General features: G+C 37.3%; 1 pseudogene; it reads right to left on the bottom strand.

Moving 5' to 3' along the window:
• LOC104110441 (uncharacterized) overlaps positions 1-12455 on the bottom strand; it is a 46279-nt pseudogene extending 33824 nt beyond the window's left edge.
• Between the last annotated feature and the right edge of the window lie 4960 nt (positions 12456-17415).

Raw genomic sequence — 17415 nt, 5'->3', positions numbered from 1 at the left:
CGTCCTTATATAACTTCCACCGCAGCTCATAGCCCGGTTTAAACATATCAGTTTATATTAAAATGCGAGGATCTCGTCCTCGGTTCTGAATCACAAGTAATATGCACATTGTGCCAATTGAAAATTTCAATTTTCTCCTTTTAAATAATTTCGGTTACACCAAATCACAACACATAATGAACCCCATACCGGTAAGGCATATAATTCACAATTTGTAATTAATTATTCGGAATTTACATCAAAATTTACCGAAATGAGTAACAGAAAGCCACATTTAGCCTCGCAGCTCTTATTAGTGACCAACACGAAATGATAGGCGTAGTTATCTCCATAAAATCTCCCAACAGGGGTAAACACATAAGTAAATTATAGAATTATGAAGCTCACTCATAAGTGAAGCACAATAGGAAGACTCGTTTCGATATTGAGAACCGAATCAACTTAAGGAAATTATTCCTTTATATTAAATTGAGGTCGTAGCTGTAACGACACCGTCTGATGTAGCGACCTCTGCCATACCGTAAAATAAATATATCAACGGTTGGGTCTCCACCTCTAGGACGCCTTTTACCCGTCTGTCCTCCACCCTTAACTGGTCGTATGGGTGGTGTAGTAACTGCAATGGGGCACGTAGCCTGAGTACTTTGATGAAATATGTCTCTCCCAAGTTTGGGACAATTTTCTCATGATGTGCCTAGTATCACCATATTCATAACAACCCTTTTGCGGGTTAGGCTGCTCATATTGAGTCTGTGCAGATAACTGGAATAACCATTGTAGGAACTCATGTCGGTGGTGCATTAAAAGTACTTACTGGAGCACCCCGAGTAATCCGATGTGCGGAATGGGCTGGCCGACTGCCCGAGCCCCCGCCATAATGATTTATACTTGCAGAGTAGAATCCACTGAATCCCCCAGAACCTCGAGACGTCTTGGTCTCCTTAGTTTTTTTTTTTCCACCCCGAACACATTCTAATATCTTGGCAATTTGTACAACTAGCATAAATGAAGTATTAGCTTGTAGCTCCCGAGTCGTACAAAATTTTACTATCATAATTAAGTCCTTTAATGAGTCTGTGGACTCGCCCTCTGGCTGTAGGAAGCAAAGTAGGAGTATGACGGGCTAACTTATTAAACTTGATGGCATATTCTAACATCGTCAATGGTGACATGACGCAACCGTTCAAACCCTATGCACCACGTATTACGGAGAGTCCGGGAAACAAACTCTTTCAAAAGCATTTCTGAGAACTAAGCCAAGTGGGCGGTGTTGCATTGGCTGGCCTGCCCTCTTCATAGGCTTACCACGAACACCGGTGGTGAATTATCTCTCCCAAGGCAAATTTCTTCTTTTGTTATGCTGACTTAACATTGTTGAGCTGACCCATTTCTTAACATACTCTTCGACTCTTCTTTGGGGTAACCCTTACCCTTATTTATACACAATGATCACAAAAGTAGAGCTCCATACAAACAAATCATGGCACGAACCATATAGTCCATAATCTCGTCAACAACTATACTTACTCCGAAGCACTCCAAAATCCGCAACAGTAACGTCCACGCTGAGTAGACCTTCTACAAATTTAGAGTTGTTTCTATAACTCATTTGCTATTGAAGTATAGGATTATTAAGGAGGCGGACATACCGCAAGTCCCAACCTTATCCTCTACAAAATCTCAGGTCTTAAACATGTGTAAATTTTAGGGAACCTTTCAGTACCACATATATACATTTCAAGCCAAAACTGATATAATACATGACCTTGCAATCCACCCATTGGTAGTGGACTCCCCCTACTCAGCGCGAAGTCATAGGTCACAACGTCCGATAATCCACAATAATAATCTTCACAACTTGTATAAATTAACCAGACGCCAATGTCCGTTGAACCCCGCACATGATTCACTAGGTGATCTCTCAATACGCCCACATCTTCAGTCGGAACCACACGTTAAGGCAATGTTTGAGCATCTCTGGCTCCCTCGTAGTCCATCTGCGGCATCACGAACCGTAAACGCACAACTGATATTGAGTGCGCAATGTCATACACGAATGGATACAAAGGAATATGAGATATATGTTTTAAGCTAAATCAATGTCGCACGATAAGGAATCAAAGAAGTGAATATTTCCTAACAATTCCATAGTTTCTCGAAGATAAATACAGACGTCTCCGTACTGATCCGTAAGACTCTACTAAACCTGCTTGTGACTCATAACACCTATGAACCTAGTGCTCTGATACCAACTTGTCACGACCCCAAATTCCCTCCGTAGGATGTCGTGATGGCACCTAGTCTCTAAGACTAGGTAAGCCTATCAATGCGGAATAATAATAAATATCTGAAATAAATAAACTACAATTCAAACAATTTCAACTCCCAAAACCCGGTAGAAATAAGTCACAAGCTTCTAAGAATTTATTCTTAATGTCTTTATATGTCAAGGTCTAGATAAAATATAAGGAAGCAACATAAAATGATAGAAGGGGACTCCGGAGTCTGCGGACGCTGGCAGATATACCTCGAAGTCTCCGTGCGCAGGTAACTCAATGACGTCTAGGCTGGTAAAATGTACCTGGATCTGCACAAAAAGATGTGCAGAAGCGTAGTATGAGTACACCACAGCGGTACCCAGTAAGTGCCAAGCCTAACCTCGGTAGAGTAGTGACGAGGTCAGGTGAGGCCCTACTGGAATATAATAATGGCATGGTAAAATATTTATCAATGTAGTAAAATAAAATGACATTGAAAATGAATCAAATAGTATGTCACATTTAATGACATCAAATAATTGCAAATAATATCTCGTGAAAATCAAAACAGAATTTTCTTCAACTTTATGAAAATCACAATAATAATCAAAGGCAACTACGGCCATAAATCAATATCAACAAGGGCACTCCCGAGGTACCGCCTCGTAGTCCCAAATTATAAATAAATTCACAATATCTCATTTTCTTATATCACCGCGGGAGCCTTCACAATTTATTTAAAGAAAACATTTTTCCCGAAATAGCATCCCGCGTTTTAGCCACCCTTATCACACCGCATGACTTCTAGTAGTTCCCCTACTAGCCACGCGTATCAAGCCACCCTTATCTCACCGCATGCGTTTCAACACCCAGACCTTATACCACCGCATGCGTATCAATATCACAATATATCACAATTTGCACCTCAAGTGCTCAAATAATTTAACTTGCCAAAATAATTCAACAACAATATTTTTCCACAATAAAGAGCTCACGGCTCATGCCAAAATAAATCATCAATAATAGTTTGCCACAATAAAGAATAAAGAGCTCACGGCTCATGCCAAAATAAATCATCAATAATAGTTTTCCACAATAAAGAGCTCACAGCTCATGTCAAAATAATTCATCAATAATATTCTTCCACAATAAAGAGCTCACGGCTCCCTCACAATGAGTATAAAAATATTCAGGAGTAAATAATTTAGGAAAATAATATTTCAAAATCTTTACTACGTTGCTTCAATATCAAGTTTAAAAATGTCAAATACTTCATATTAATAATATTTAATTTAAAGAAAATCAACCTTCAAATAATGCACAGAATAAAAGAAACCAAGTTTCAACTAAACAGGTAAAACAATTAGTAAGAAAAGATCAAACAAATTTGAAGTATATATCTCACATCAATGATGAATATAACAAGATAAAATAATTTAATAAATGCGCAACAGTGATCTACACAATTTAAAAATATAATCTTTCGCAAATTAACCCGTGTACATACTCGTCACCTCGTGCACACGACTTTCAACACATTTCAATAATCACATCAATACCAATTCTAGGGGAAATTTCCCCCACACAAGGTTAGACAAGTCACTTACCTCGACTTGCTCCAATTTAACCACGTATTATGCTTTTTCCTCAATTTTCCGACTCCGATCGACTCGTATCTAGTCATAATTAATTCGATACAATCAACAAAAATTATAGTAATCACTTTCATAAGAAAATATTACATTTTCATTAAAATCCGAAATTAGCTCAAAATTTGCCCGTGGGGCCCACATCTCGGAATCCGGCGAAACTTATAAAATCCGACAACCCATTCAATTACGAGTCCACCCATACCAATTTTACCAAAATCCGATAACAACTCGACCTCCAAATCTTATATTTTCGTTTTTGGAAGATTTTGCAAAAATCTTGATTTTTCTTCCATAAATTCACGGATTCATGATGTAAATGAGTATGGAATCATGAAATATAATCAATATAGGATAAGGAACACTTACCCCAATATTTTCCCGTGAAAATCGCCCAAAAATCGCCCAAAAATCGTGCTCCAAAAATCCAAAACGAAATGAATGAAATGAGCAGTTTTGGTCGTTAAGTTTCTGTCAATCCGTCACTAAAAGTCCATTTTTCGTCACTAAAAGTCTACCAGAAATAGCTCTACCAGTCTTACTTCAATTGATCATAACTTTATGTAAAAATGTCCAAATGATAAACGGTTTAACTTTCTGGAAACTAGAATCCACCGACTACAACTTTTGTGTTTTGCAATTATTCTGATTCCTTATGCATTGCGAGATATAAGCTTCCAAAGTCGGCTGCCTGCATCAGAATTTCTGGCGAAATTTCTGGCGAAACTGCTCTACCAGCCTTCATTCAATCTGTCATAACGTTCTGTACAAATGTCCAAATAATGCATAGTTTAACTTTCTGGAACCTATAATCGTACGACTACAACTTTCATGTTTTGCAAATTTTCTGATTCCTTATGAATTGCAAGATATAAGCTTCCAAAGTCAGCTCTGCGATTGCACCGGTTGCTGTCCAAAAACAGCTTCTGCAGCAGAAAATTCCAGCAGTTCCTTTTTGTCCGAAATCCATTCCGTTAACCTTCCGAAATCCACCCGAGACCCTCGGGACCTTAACCAATTATTCCAACATGTCCCAAAATACCATACGAACTTAGTCGAGGCTTCAAACTACATCAAACAACATCAAAACGACGAATCGCACCTCAAATCAAAATCAATGAACTTTGAACTTTCAAATTCTATATCTTGTGTCGAAACACATCAAATCAATTCGGAATGACTTCAAATTTTGCACACAAGTCATAAATGACATAACTTAGCTATGAAAACTTTCAGAATCGGATTTAGACCCCGATATCAAAAAGTCAACCCCTCGGTCAAACTTCCCAAAAATTTAACTTTCGGCATTTCAAGCCTAATTCCACTACGGACTTCCAAATAAAATTCCGATCACGCTCCTAAGTCCAAAATCACCATACGGAGCTGTTGAAATCATCAAAATTCTATTCCGGGGCCGTTTGCACATAATTTGACATCCGGTCACTATTTGAACTTAAATTTTTAATTTTTCATCAAAATTCCATATCTCGGGCTAGGGACCTCGGAATTTGATTCCGGGCATACGCCAAAGTCCCAAATCAGGATACGAACCTACCAAAATTATCAAAACACTGATCTGAGTCTGTTTGCTCAAAATGTTGACCAAAGTCAACTCAGTTGAGTTTTAAAGCTCTAATTCACACTTTAATTTATTTTTCACCTTAAATTTTCCGAAAAAGTTTTACGGACTGCACACGCAAGTCGAGTAATGATAAATAGTACTTTTCGAGGTCTTAGAATATAGAATTAATTATTAAATTTAAAGATGATATTTTGGGTCATCACAACAGAAGAGCAGGTGCTAGGATCATTAATACAGCAGTATCCAAGTCCGAAATATGGTTACCATTAATTACTAATGAGTAATCAAACTCATTCTCTTGCTCTAATTTTGATATTGTGCAAAGAATTTTTCTGCTTAGTAATAATTTGCAAAAGAGCTAATGAGGTTGTTATATTTAACTTTGTGAAACCATAGTTGAAAATGGTAATTGAACTTCAATAATTTTGTAAAACCATTTAATACTTTACCTTATCAAAAAGATTTTGTAAAACCATTGCTCAGTAATCGACCTTAAGACTTTCTTTGATTATTATTTTTTTCCTATTTTAAGAATCTCTCATATTATGTAGAGTTATTAGAGCCTAAATCACTTTCTCAAAAATTTAGGATAGCTATTTTCGTTTATGTATTACTTTGTTAAATCAAAGTATGCCTAAACTATTCCAATTAGCTGTTTATCCACTGAAACAGTTTCAGGTCCTGATCTGCCCCAACCCTATCCCAACCAAATAAAAAGCTTGCATAAAAAATGAAAATCGACTCAAATGGATAAGTTCTTCTTTTGAGCTGTCTATACATTCTGGCTTCTTATTTGCTAAAGATTAGAAATCCAGAAACCATTTAAGGCGGCAAGTGCATTGTTCCATCATTGATGATAGATAAAATGAGATTCAGATCCAGCATTCTCTTCACAAAGGAAGGCATTAAAAATGAAGGACGAGCATCTGTTAAATAGGCATTAAAAATGAACAGTATTGTACCATCATTCAAATTCTTACCTTCCTGCCACCAGTGTACAAGTAGTTTCCATCTTTTGAGAATTGAACCTGATAAGTGAATGTTATGGTTGAAGAATCAATTAAGGATTTGCGTATAAGAAAAAAAAATGAATGACAGCTCTACCAACTTAAATGTGTTACCCCACCTTCTTGACCATGCAATACATAGAGAAGTTCCATGTTATCTTCTCTATGTATGGCAGTGCTTTGGCTATAGGAGCCTGTAGCCAGCAATCCTGAATGCTTGGGCAGAAAGCAATTGAGGATATAATGCCTAAACAGATAAGGTAAAAGGTGTCAGAATAATAAATGTATAATGAGGAATAATGTTGGCATCAGAAGGTAGGAGAATTAATTAACTTCAACTGCACTATCTAGTTTCACTTTGAGAGAACTATCAGATTGATGTGTTTGACACAGATAATCGTCCGCTTCTTGTCTTATTTATAGAGCTGAGTGCTGAAATGTTGATCATAAAGAGAAGCAGCTAGTGGAAAATACCTGATTGCCCTTCTTTATTTCCTTGAAGGGTGGAGTGCTGGGTAAAATCTCTACCAGGCCGATGAATATCAAATGTTCTTACGGATTTGTTGTATCCAGCAAATATCCTAACTTAAAAAGAATAGAGTCAGTGAAAACTTTCTTTTGTAGCAAATTACCAGCTAATACATAAATAAAGAAAATGAAGCAGATCACCATACCACAAAAGAACTTAGCATTGTAGTGCAAATGAAGTAAGAAGATACTCAAAGAAAAAACTGAAAATGCATTAGTCTTAAAGTCTATGAAACAAAATGAAAAACCAAAAGGGAAAAGCATCTTTTGGGAGAGCAGAGCGTCAAAAGATTCATTAGCAACCACCGAAAATTGACAACTAGGTCTCATTTCTGTCATTCTGATCATAGATTACAGTTTTTCAATAAATCAAAAGAGTTCATTTACGCTTCACTGAGATGGTGTGATATCTACAAAGGTATTGTGATCATACGATACGTTTCCAGATGTCTTTATCAAAAAAAAAAATGCACTTTAATCATACTATCACTCCAGCCAACCCTCTAGACAAGTTGGTATTTCCACTTTGAACAAAAAATCAAGAAAAGAAATACAACAGAACTTTTGACCCTCAAGAATGCACTCTTTACCTTCAAAAGATCTCCTATCTTGCCTTCCACAAAATATAAAAGATAAAATAAGGAGTTGTCTTCCATGTCTTCTTTTTCTTTGCATCTATTTGATAGAGAGTCTTTTTCTTCACATCCATTTTGAAGATTACCTAACCTGTACTTCGTTAGTTCCATTTAATATGGGCACGTGTTTGAAACATTTTAATTTTAACATTTCCAACTTATCCTCAATAACATGCTCTTATAGTAATTGGCATTGCATGTCGAAAGCCACTAGATACTAGTGGTACTTTTGGTTGTTATTAGTTTACATATACCTGCACGAGTGTGCAAGCACACGCACATATTATATATGTATATAGAGGGAGACTTTATGTGATCAAAGTCAACCTTTCTTTTTTAAACTTTGTGTTCGGTCAATCACCGCCATATAAAATGAATAAGAGGTATATGTATTTGCTAGGATAGCTGAAAATCTCATTTTGATGGCCTCTCTACTAACTCACAGATTACAGCTCAATTTAATCTACCGATTAGATGGGTTATCCAACAGGTCTGGCAGTAATTATATTGACTAATCTGGAAAACGTAAATCATGTCCGTGGAAGTAAACCCTTTAATAATCAATCATATAAGCAGAAAAAATATTCTGCACTAAACACGCTTAACCTAGTAAACTAATGAAATCAGAGATCACACAGCATCAGTCATTTCTATAATGTCATTGACTGCAAATAAAAGCTTATACCTAGTGTGCTATGTTTCTTGTTTTCTTCTTTTTTTCAAAACAAAACTAAGATACTACAAATAAAATTAAGGAGAAAGAACCAGGTCCCTCTACATGAACTGTGACCTACGAGGGAGGAAAGAGAAAAGCAGTCTGATAAAAAAAATGCTTACTTAGTCCCTGCTGGGTTGAAAGCAATTGAGAAGGCAGCAATGATCTCGTCCATGGCATCATAAGCACGGTAAGTACAGCGTAACTGCAACCACCCAAGAAAAGATAATGTAGGGATTAGGGAAGAATATCTTCCTAGCTAAGCTTGTTGAGCAGCTACACAAATCATGGGCAGGTAGCAACCCATCAAAGAGCAAGCGAGAGGAAAAAAATATATGTAGCAACAGTTCTAAAGACGATGACACACCTGTCCAGTAGTAGCATCCCAAAGATGAATAGGGTGATCACGGGCAGTACTTGCAAAAACACATGTCTCTGGACCTGGGTCATGAAAGAAAACTCTAGTTAACTTTTTCTTATCACAGTCAGCATTACCACAAATAACAAGGCAATTGACATACTTGAAGAAGACATATAGGGATACCGGCAATAGTCATATACAGACTCCCCCTCACTCATGACAAGGCTTGCAGCATAAGAATCTGCAGATAATCAGTCACAGACTTAAACACAATAAACAACAACATGAGAATGGCAAATCATATCAAGTTTAATACTGAACACACATGATCGACAAATTTCAACATCAAAAGTATAAAAGGCTTCCACAACGCCTCTTCACATTCAAACCTAAATATACTAACAGCATATAAATTTACCTGTATCAGCAGCTGATGAAGAAGTATCAGCAAGCCATCCACTTTCAACATATGGCCTATCAACGAAGCATAGCCAAACTAAGAAAGCAACTCAATGACAATGGAAATGCTAGAATAACTATGTACCATTTCTTACTATGTGCTTCATAGTCAGCCTCATAATAACACCAGAAACGAATCTATCTATCCGTCAATCAATCAATTATTTTCCCTAATTCACAAACTCATTAGGGTCAGCTATATGAATTCTCTATATCCATTCCCCTCTCTGTTTAGATAATTCATCATATCATGAGTATTTCTACGCTAGTTTTCAGCTTACCACAGCCTTTCTCCTTTAATAAAGGCTTGGGCCAGAATTGCAAAGCTCAGACAGCCAGTTTTAAGTGAAACTTCATCTACCAATAAAATTTTAAGCCCCAGATATCCAATCGCAAAAAGATGAACTAATTCAAAATAATTGTATTTATAAAAGAAAGTACAAAAAATTAATATTTTACACTTATTCAAGTCTTAAAATTTATAAATTTCACAGTTGTGCCGGGGTAAAAATTATCATTATTTATAGTTGTGGGAGAAAAATTACAAGGTAAAGGAACAAAAGGTATTATCATCAGAGCAAGTGAGGAAGCAAGAACCATCAGGGGACCTATAATTCCAGAGGAAAAATAGATTTAACCATAATATATTTTAGACTTGGACGTATGTTCGGATCGGATTTTGGATGACCCGGGAGCGTTTCGGCGCCTATTGTGGAAGGTTGAAGTTTTGGAAGAATTTCATAAATTTGGGTTGAAATGCATTTCAATGTTATTAATGTCCGTTTGAGATTTCGAGTATGGGAATAGCTCCGTATGGTAATTCTGGTATTGGGAGCGCGTCCGGATGTGAATTTGGAGGTCCGTAGGTCATTTGGCGAAAATTGGAAATTTGGATAATTTTTGAGAAGTTTGACCGGGAGTGGACTTTTTGATATCGGGGTCGGAATCCGATTCCGGAAATGGGAGTAGGTCCGTAATGTCAATTATGACTCGTGTCCAAAATCTAAGGTCAATCGGACGTGATTTGATAAGTTTTGGCATCGATTGTAGAAGTTTGAAGTTTCAAAGTTCATTAAGTTTGAATTGGAGGGTGATTCGTAGTTTCGATTTTGTTTGGCGTGATTAGAGGCCTCGACTAAGTTCGTAATGTGTTGGTATATTTGGTTGAGGTCCTGAGGGCCTCGGGTGGATTCCGGATGATTGACAGATCGAGTTTGGACTTGGAAGAAGTGTTGGAGCAGCTGCCTTCTGGTGTAACCGCACCTGCGAGGTTTTGGCCGCAGGTGCGGAGCCGCAAAAGCGGCCAAAAGGGCGCAAATGCGATTTTTGTTAGGCAGTGATGAGACCGCAGATGCGGTTATCTCGCCGCAGAAGCGAGACCGCACTTGCGGAAGGGAAGGCGCAGAAGTGGAAGCAGGCAGCTGGGGGCATCTCTGCAGAAGCAGAATATTTGCCGCACCTACGGAACTGCAGAAGCGGTCAAGTGACTGCAGGTGCGAGAAGTCGTTGGGCAGAAGAGTTCTTTAAGAACGGGGATTTCGCCCATTTTCTTCCATTCTCTCTTGGTTGGGCGATTTTTGGAGAGCTTCAAGTGGGGGTTTTTCTTCATCTTCAAAAATTTTCGGAATCCGGGTACGTGGGCCCGAGGGTTGCTTTATCGACTTTTCGAGCGGAGTTGGAAATTTGTCTAAATTGATTTGTTATGAGTATTAGAGTATATTTTTATTAGTTTGCACATTGTTTGACTAGTTTTGGAGCGACGGGCATCGGTTTGAGGTGTTATAGGGCTTTGGAGCCGGTTATGGAACTTCAGAGCGAGGTAAGTCTCTTGTCTAACCCTGTGAGGGGGAAACCACCCCTAGGTGATATTTATTGTTATGTGCAACTAGTTGTGGGCGCTACGTACGTACGAGGTGATAAGAGTCCGTACGTAGCTAAAGCATGTCTATGTCCGGGTAGACTTAGGACCTTATCCTGTAATAATTGAATTATTTGAACTTGTTCTGCTTGCTTATTTAATTAAAGTTATAACTGAAATTGATTTAGAAATAAAAGTATCAGGTCAAGCTTTAATACCTTGAGTTGTTGCTAAGGTATTCGATAAATGTAAAGCGATGTACTTATTATTGTGCTCATGTACTTTATTGTAAGCGCGTATCTTGTGATTTGGAAAAATTTCTTCCTTTCTTGTGGAGCGGGCCGAACACTTCGGCAGTATCTCTCGGAATGGGATAAATTCCTTCCTTTCTTGTGAAGCGGGCCGAATGCCTCGGCAGCATATAGAGTTGCATCTCTGGTTCGTGCCGTTCGACCCTCGGCAGTGTATACACTACTCCGGATCAGGCCGAACGACCTCGGCAGAATCGTGCGTTATACCGCTAGTAGTCCGAATATTCACGAGATAAACTTTTTACTGACGCCCGGTATTTTATGGTATTTCTTATCTAATTGGTATTGGCACTTGGCATTTATTCAGGGATATTGAGGTAGGATACATGATCGATAAATTTATGATAAAAAGGAAATAATTGGAACATTATGAAACTCCAGATTTCTCCCCTATTGTTGTGTACTTTACAATTGTATGAATTATCGTATTATTTATTTAACTGGTCCTCTAGTAAGTGTCGATGTCGATCCCTCGTCACTACTCCTCCGGGGTTAGGCTAGATACTTACTGAGTACTCGTTGATTTACGTACTCATACTATACTTGCTGCACATTTTGTGCAGGTGCATATATACCCGGTGGTCTTTTGGGAGCAGAGGCGCGGATGTTGCGGGGACTTACCGTGAGCTGCATTTCATGTTATGATCTGCAGCCTGCAGAGTCTCCATCAGAGTTATTTATGTTTCTCCTATCCAATTTGTATTCCAGACAGATGTTGTATTTTATTATATTTCCTAGTTGATGCTCATGCACTTGTGACACCGAATTTTGGAGTGATTATGGGTTGTTTGGTATTGAAATGGTGAAAATATTTTTATTTACTCTGTAAAGTCCATCTTTTATTATTCAATTAAAGAAAATCGTGAATTTCAAATATTAAAAGGAGTAATTAAGTTAATTAATTATGGTTGGCTTGCCTCACAATGGTGTTAGGCGCCATCACGACCTATAATGAATTTTGAGTCGTGACAATAAACCACTAAATATTCTTAGAAAGAAAAATTGATAGAGGAAAGAGCTTACCTTGAAGAAGTAACCCATTTTCTCATTGTTGACTTCTTTATTTGGAGCCAAAGATTTGGCGTTCTCCATTTTGACAGAAATTTAAAGCTAGAACTTTTAAGATTTCATCTTGCAAACAAAAGAATTAACTTGGCCTGATTGATGGATGTTACAATAAAAGTAATGATGTGACTATAGAGTATATGTCACGACCTCAATTCACCCTCCTTAGGATGTCGTGATGGCACTTAATCTCTAAGACTAGGTAAGCCTAACAAATTTGCGGAATAACATAATAATAAACTGAACTCCAATCTCAACACATGAAATAAATATAAAACTCCAAATCAATAATTACAACTCCCAAAACCTGGTGAAAACAAGTCACAAGCTTCTAAGAGAAAATACTAAGTGTCTCTATACATCAGAGTCTAAAGAGAATAAGGAAAACGACATAGTAAGGATAAAGGGGGACTCCGAAGTCTGCGGACACTGGTATATCTACCTTGAAGTCTCCACATGCGATCCAACTCACTAGTATCTGGTCTACCTGGATCTGCACAAAAAGATGTACAAAGTGTAGTATGAGTACGCCACAACGATACCTAGTAAGTGCCGAGCCTAATCTCGGTAGAGTAGTGACGAGGTCAGATCAGGGCCCTACTGGTTTAAAAGAAAAGTAAGGCAGAAGATATAATAATATTTTGAAATGACTGCTAATTTAAAACAAGAAGTTTCAGAAATTAACAGATCAGCAATTAGAGGTAACAACAGGGGCACTCCCGAGGTACCGCCTCGTAGTCCCAAATGTAAATATGCACGATATGAGGGATCTCCCGAGGTACCGCCTCGTAGTCCCAAAGTAAATATGCAGTACAAGAGGGGATATCCCGAGTAAACGCTTCGTAGTCCCAAAGTAAATATGCAGTTCAGGGGGATCTCCCGAGTAAACGCCTTGTTGTCCCAAAGTAAATATGCACTACATATGGATCTCCCGAGTAAACGCCTCGTAGTCCCAAAGTAAATATGCAGTACAGGGAGATCTCCCGAGTAAATGCCTCGTAGTCCCAAAGTAAATATGCAATACAGAGGGATCTCCAGAGGAACAGGAACCGCCTCGTAGTCTCAAAGTAAATATGCAGCCGATAATCGAAGGAACAACGAATTTATAGCAAGAGATCTTACAGTTAAAGATTTAATTCAAATCAAGGGAAGCAGGTAATTCAACTAAGCATGTTGTACAAATTGTAAGTAAGATTTAAGATACGTAGACATGCGACACTAGGCTAAATATGATCACTAAATATGGTAAGGCAACTCAATTAAGGAATTTAAAAGAAGACAACTCAGCAAGAATCGAAATTTCTACAATTAGCCCGTGTATGCACTCGTCACCTCGCGTACACGGCGCTCACATATCACAAAGTGTTACAATAGTACCAAATCCTAAGGGAATTTCCCCCACACAAAGTTAGACAAGTCACTTACCTTAAATCTCGCTCAATCAATCGATAAGGATGCCTTTCCCTCGATTTTTCGACTCTGAATGGCCCAAATCTAGCCAAAATCAACTACATATCATGAATACAACTACAAGAAGCTAATTTAAATATTGAAAATATGACTTAAGCAAAGAATCAAAAAATCGCCCCAAGAAGTCGACCCGGGGCCACATCTCAGAATCGGGTAAAACTCACAAAATACGAATACCCATTCGATATCGAGTCCACCCATGCCAAAATTACCAATATCCGACAACAAGTCGCCACTCACAACAACAACAACAACAACAACCCAGTATAATCCCATTAGTGGGGTCTGGAGAGGGTAGTGTGTACGCAGACCTTACCTCTACCATGAGGTAGAGAGGCTGTTTTCGATAAACCGTCGGCTCCTCTCCCTCCAAGAACTCCTCACCTTGCTCTTGGGGTGACTCGAACTCACAACCTCTTGGTTGGAAGTGGAGGGTGCTTACTTCTAAAGCAACCCACTTTTGTCAACCCAAGTCGCCACTCAAATCCCCAAATTAAACTCTCCAAATTTCTAGTCTCAAACTCCCACATTTCACCTTAAACACACACAATCTAGGTGAAAATATCAATAAGGAAACAAGATTATTGATAAAAAAATGTACAAGAGACTTACCTCAAGAAATCTCGAAAATGCTCTCAAAAATCGCCAAGACCCGAGCTCAAAATGTTTAAAATGAGCAAAAATTGCGAACCCTTGCATTTAAGTGTTCTGCCCAGACTTTTCACTTCTGCGGAAACTTAACCGCATCTGCGGTCTCGCAGATGCGAGGTCCTCCCCGCTTCTGCGGGCAAGAGGTCCGCTTCTGCGGCCTCACTTCTGCGGCCTCACTTCTGCGGCCTCACTCCAACTTTCGCCAATTAACGCTAAAATGACCTACAGACTTCTAATTCAATATCCGAACATGCTCCTAAGACCAAAATCTCCCTACGGAACTATTGGAACCTAGAAAACTCCATTCCGGAGTCGTCTTCACATAATTCAAACTACGGTCAAATCCTATGACTTAGACTCCCTTCTTAGGGACTAAGTGTCCCATTTCACTCTGAAACCAAAGATAAATCCTCCCGGCAAGTTACATAACTACAAAATAAATTAGAGAAAGCAATAAATAGGGGTTCGGGGCTTCTACTCTCAAAACGACTAGTCGGGTCATTACAGTATATTTTATACGTAGTGTGTGGGTTGTTTGGGGCTAAGGGCTTTTTTATATTTAGCATGAAAAGGGTAGTATGATGTGGTATGTCATGTCCTCACACATTCATCACTGATTTTCCCCATCTTTAATAGGACAATTCCATTCTCTTCGTCGATTCCTTTCCTTTGTTGCTGTCAGCTGGTTGTGAGGGTTAGTTATTTACTTTATACTACACTTTATTTATTTGTCATTTGTTATTTGTTGTGTATCTCTATATTAAAGTTCTTTTGGTTTTCTAATTCAGGCTCTTTATTTTTTTTAATACTTCATTTATTCGCTATACTTTTCACGGAAATACCTTTTCTATTTTATTTTTATTTCTTGGATTGGGTCAATTTCTGTAAAGAAGATTCAGGATTTGTTAAATGCCTCCAAAAATTCATCTTTGACTACATTATTTAACACCATCATTGAAAAATAAAAAGGGCCGGTATACAATTTATCATAACTTGATAATAATAACCAAAATTATTTATGTGTTATTCAACTTCAATGCATTACCAGCAAGTCTAAACAAAAGAGCAATAATACTATTACAACTATGAAAATAGCTGAGATGTTGCTCATTGAAAACTAAAATTACAAATAACTAGGCCTCATTCGCCTACACGAAATATCCTTTAATCTCTTTCACCAAAGGAACACAGCTACCAAAGATTTCAGCAGATCCTACAAACTTTCCATCGACCAAGTTCGCACCAACATTCCCAGACTCAACCTATGCAAAGGTCACATTTGTTAGAACAAAAATTAGTTGTGAAAAAACTAAAGTATTAAATTATACGAGTAAACTAATTGTTGTTACACTCTTTCAGCCTCCATTGAAGATATATTCTTCAGGAACAAGCCTTTCTTTCATCATGTAAAATTGTAAAATCAGCGTCTGAACCGAGAATCAACCTAACAAACCCATCACGGGAACAAAGCTTGCACTTCATTTACATAAGTGCAGAAAAAAAATTATGTTAATAGTAAACAACTTTAAAATGATGAATAACTTATTTCTATTTTTTACCTTCAACTTGAGGTTAAAAATCTTCTCCTTATACCTACTCACTGTTTCATTCAAATAAGCACATTGCTCTCCTATTATATCCCCACAATTTTCACACCTCATCTAAAAGTAGATTTGCATACAAAAAAAAATACGATAAGACAAAGTAATCTCTGCTAAATTCTAACTATGTAGAAGAAAAAGAAAAAGATAGAGGAAGAGGCTAAAACAGGGAATAAACCACTAGATATTCTTAGAAAGAAAAATAGACAGAGAAAAAAAATAATGGTAAGATAAGTATTCCTCTATTGAATTCTTACTATATATAAGAAAAAGAAAGAGATAGAGCAAGAGGTTAAAGCAGAGAGTAAACCACTAGATATTCTTAGGAAGAAAAATAGAAAGAGGAAAGAAAAAAATGATAAGACAAGTATTCTTCTTTTGAATTCTTACTATGTATAAGAAAAAGTAAAATAGAAAGAGGAAAGAAAAAATGGTAGGACAAGTATCCCTCTGTTGAATTCTTACTATGTATAATAAAAAGAAATAGATACAGGAAGAGGATAAAACAGAGAATAAACTACTAGATATTCTTAAGAAGAAAAATAGAACAAGGAAAGAAAAATGATAAGACACGTCTGTTGAATTCTTACTATGTATAAGAAAAAGAAATCGATGGAGGAAAAAAGGTTAAAATAGAGAATAAACCACTAAATATTCTTAAAAGAAAAATAGATAGAGGAAAGGTAAGACAATTTTTCTTTTAGTGAATTTTTACTATGTATAAGAAAAAGAAATAGAGAGAGGAAAAGAGGTTAAAATAGAAAATAAACCACTAAATATTAGTAGGAAGAAAAATAGACAGAGGAAAGAGTTTACCTTGAAGAAGTAACCCATTTTCTCATTGTCGACTTCTTTGTTTGGAGCCAAAGATTTGACGTTCTCCATTTTGGCAGAAATTTCAAGCTGGAACTTCTAAGATTTCATCTTGCAGAAAAAAGAGTTGATTTGAGTTGATTGATGGATGTTACAATGAAAGTAATGCTGTGACTATAGGGTACGTTATGTACGTAGTGTGTTGGTTGGTTCGGGCTAAGGGTTTTTTGACATTTGGCATAAAAAAGGTCGTATGGTGTGGTATATCATGTCCTGACGCATTCATCATCATTTTTCCCTATCTTTAATAGGCTTATTCCATTCTCTTCGTTGATCCCTTTCCTTTATTGTTGTCAGCTGGTTGTGCGAGTTTGTTCTTTATTTTAAACTACACTTTATTTATTTATTATTTGTTGTGTATATCTATATTAAAGTTCTTTTGTTTTTCAGAT

Source organism: Nicotiana tomentosiformis, chromosome 3, assembly GCF_000390325.3.
Source record: "Nicotiana tomentosiformis chromosome 3, ASM39032v3, whole genome shotgun sequence".
Classification (NCBI taxonomy): domain Eukaryota; kingdom Viridiplantae; phylum Streptophyta; class Magnoliopsida; order Solanales; family Solanaceae; genus Nicotiana; species Nicotiana tomentosiformis.
This window is presented reverse-complemented; position numbering and strand designations above follow the sequence as displayed.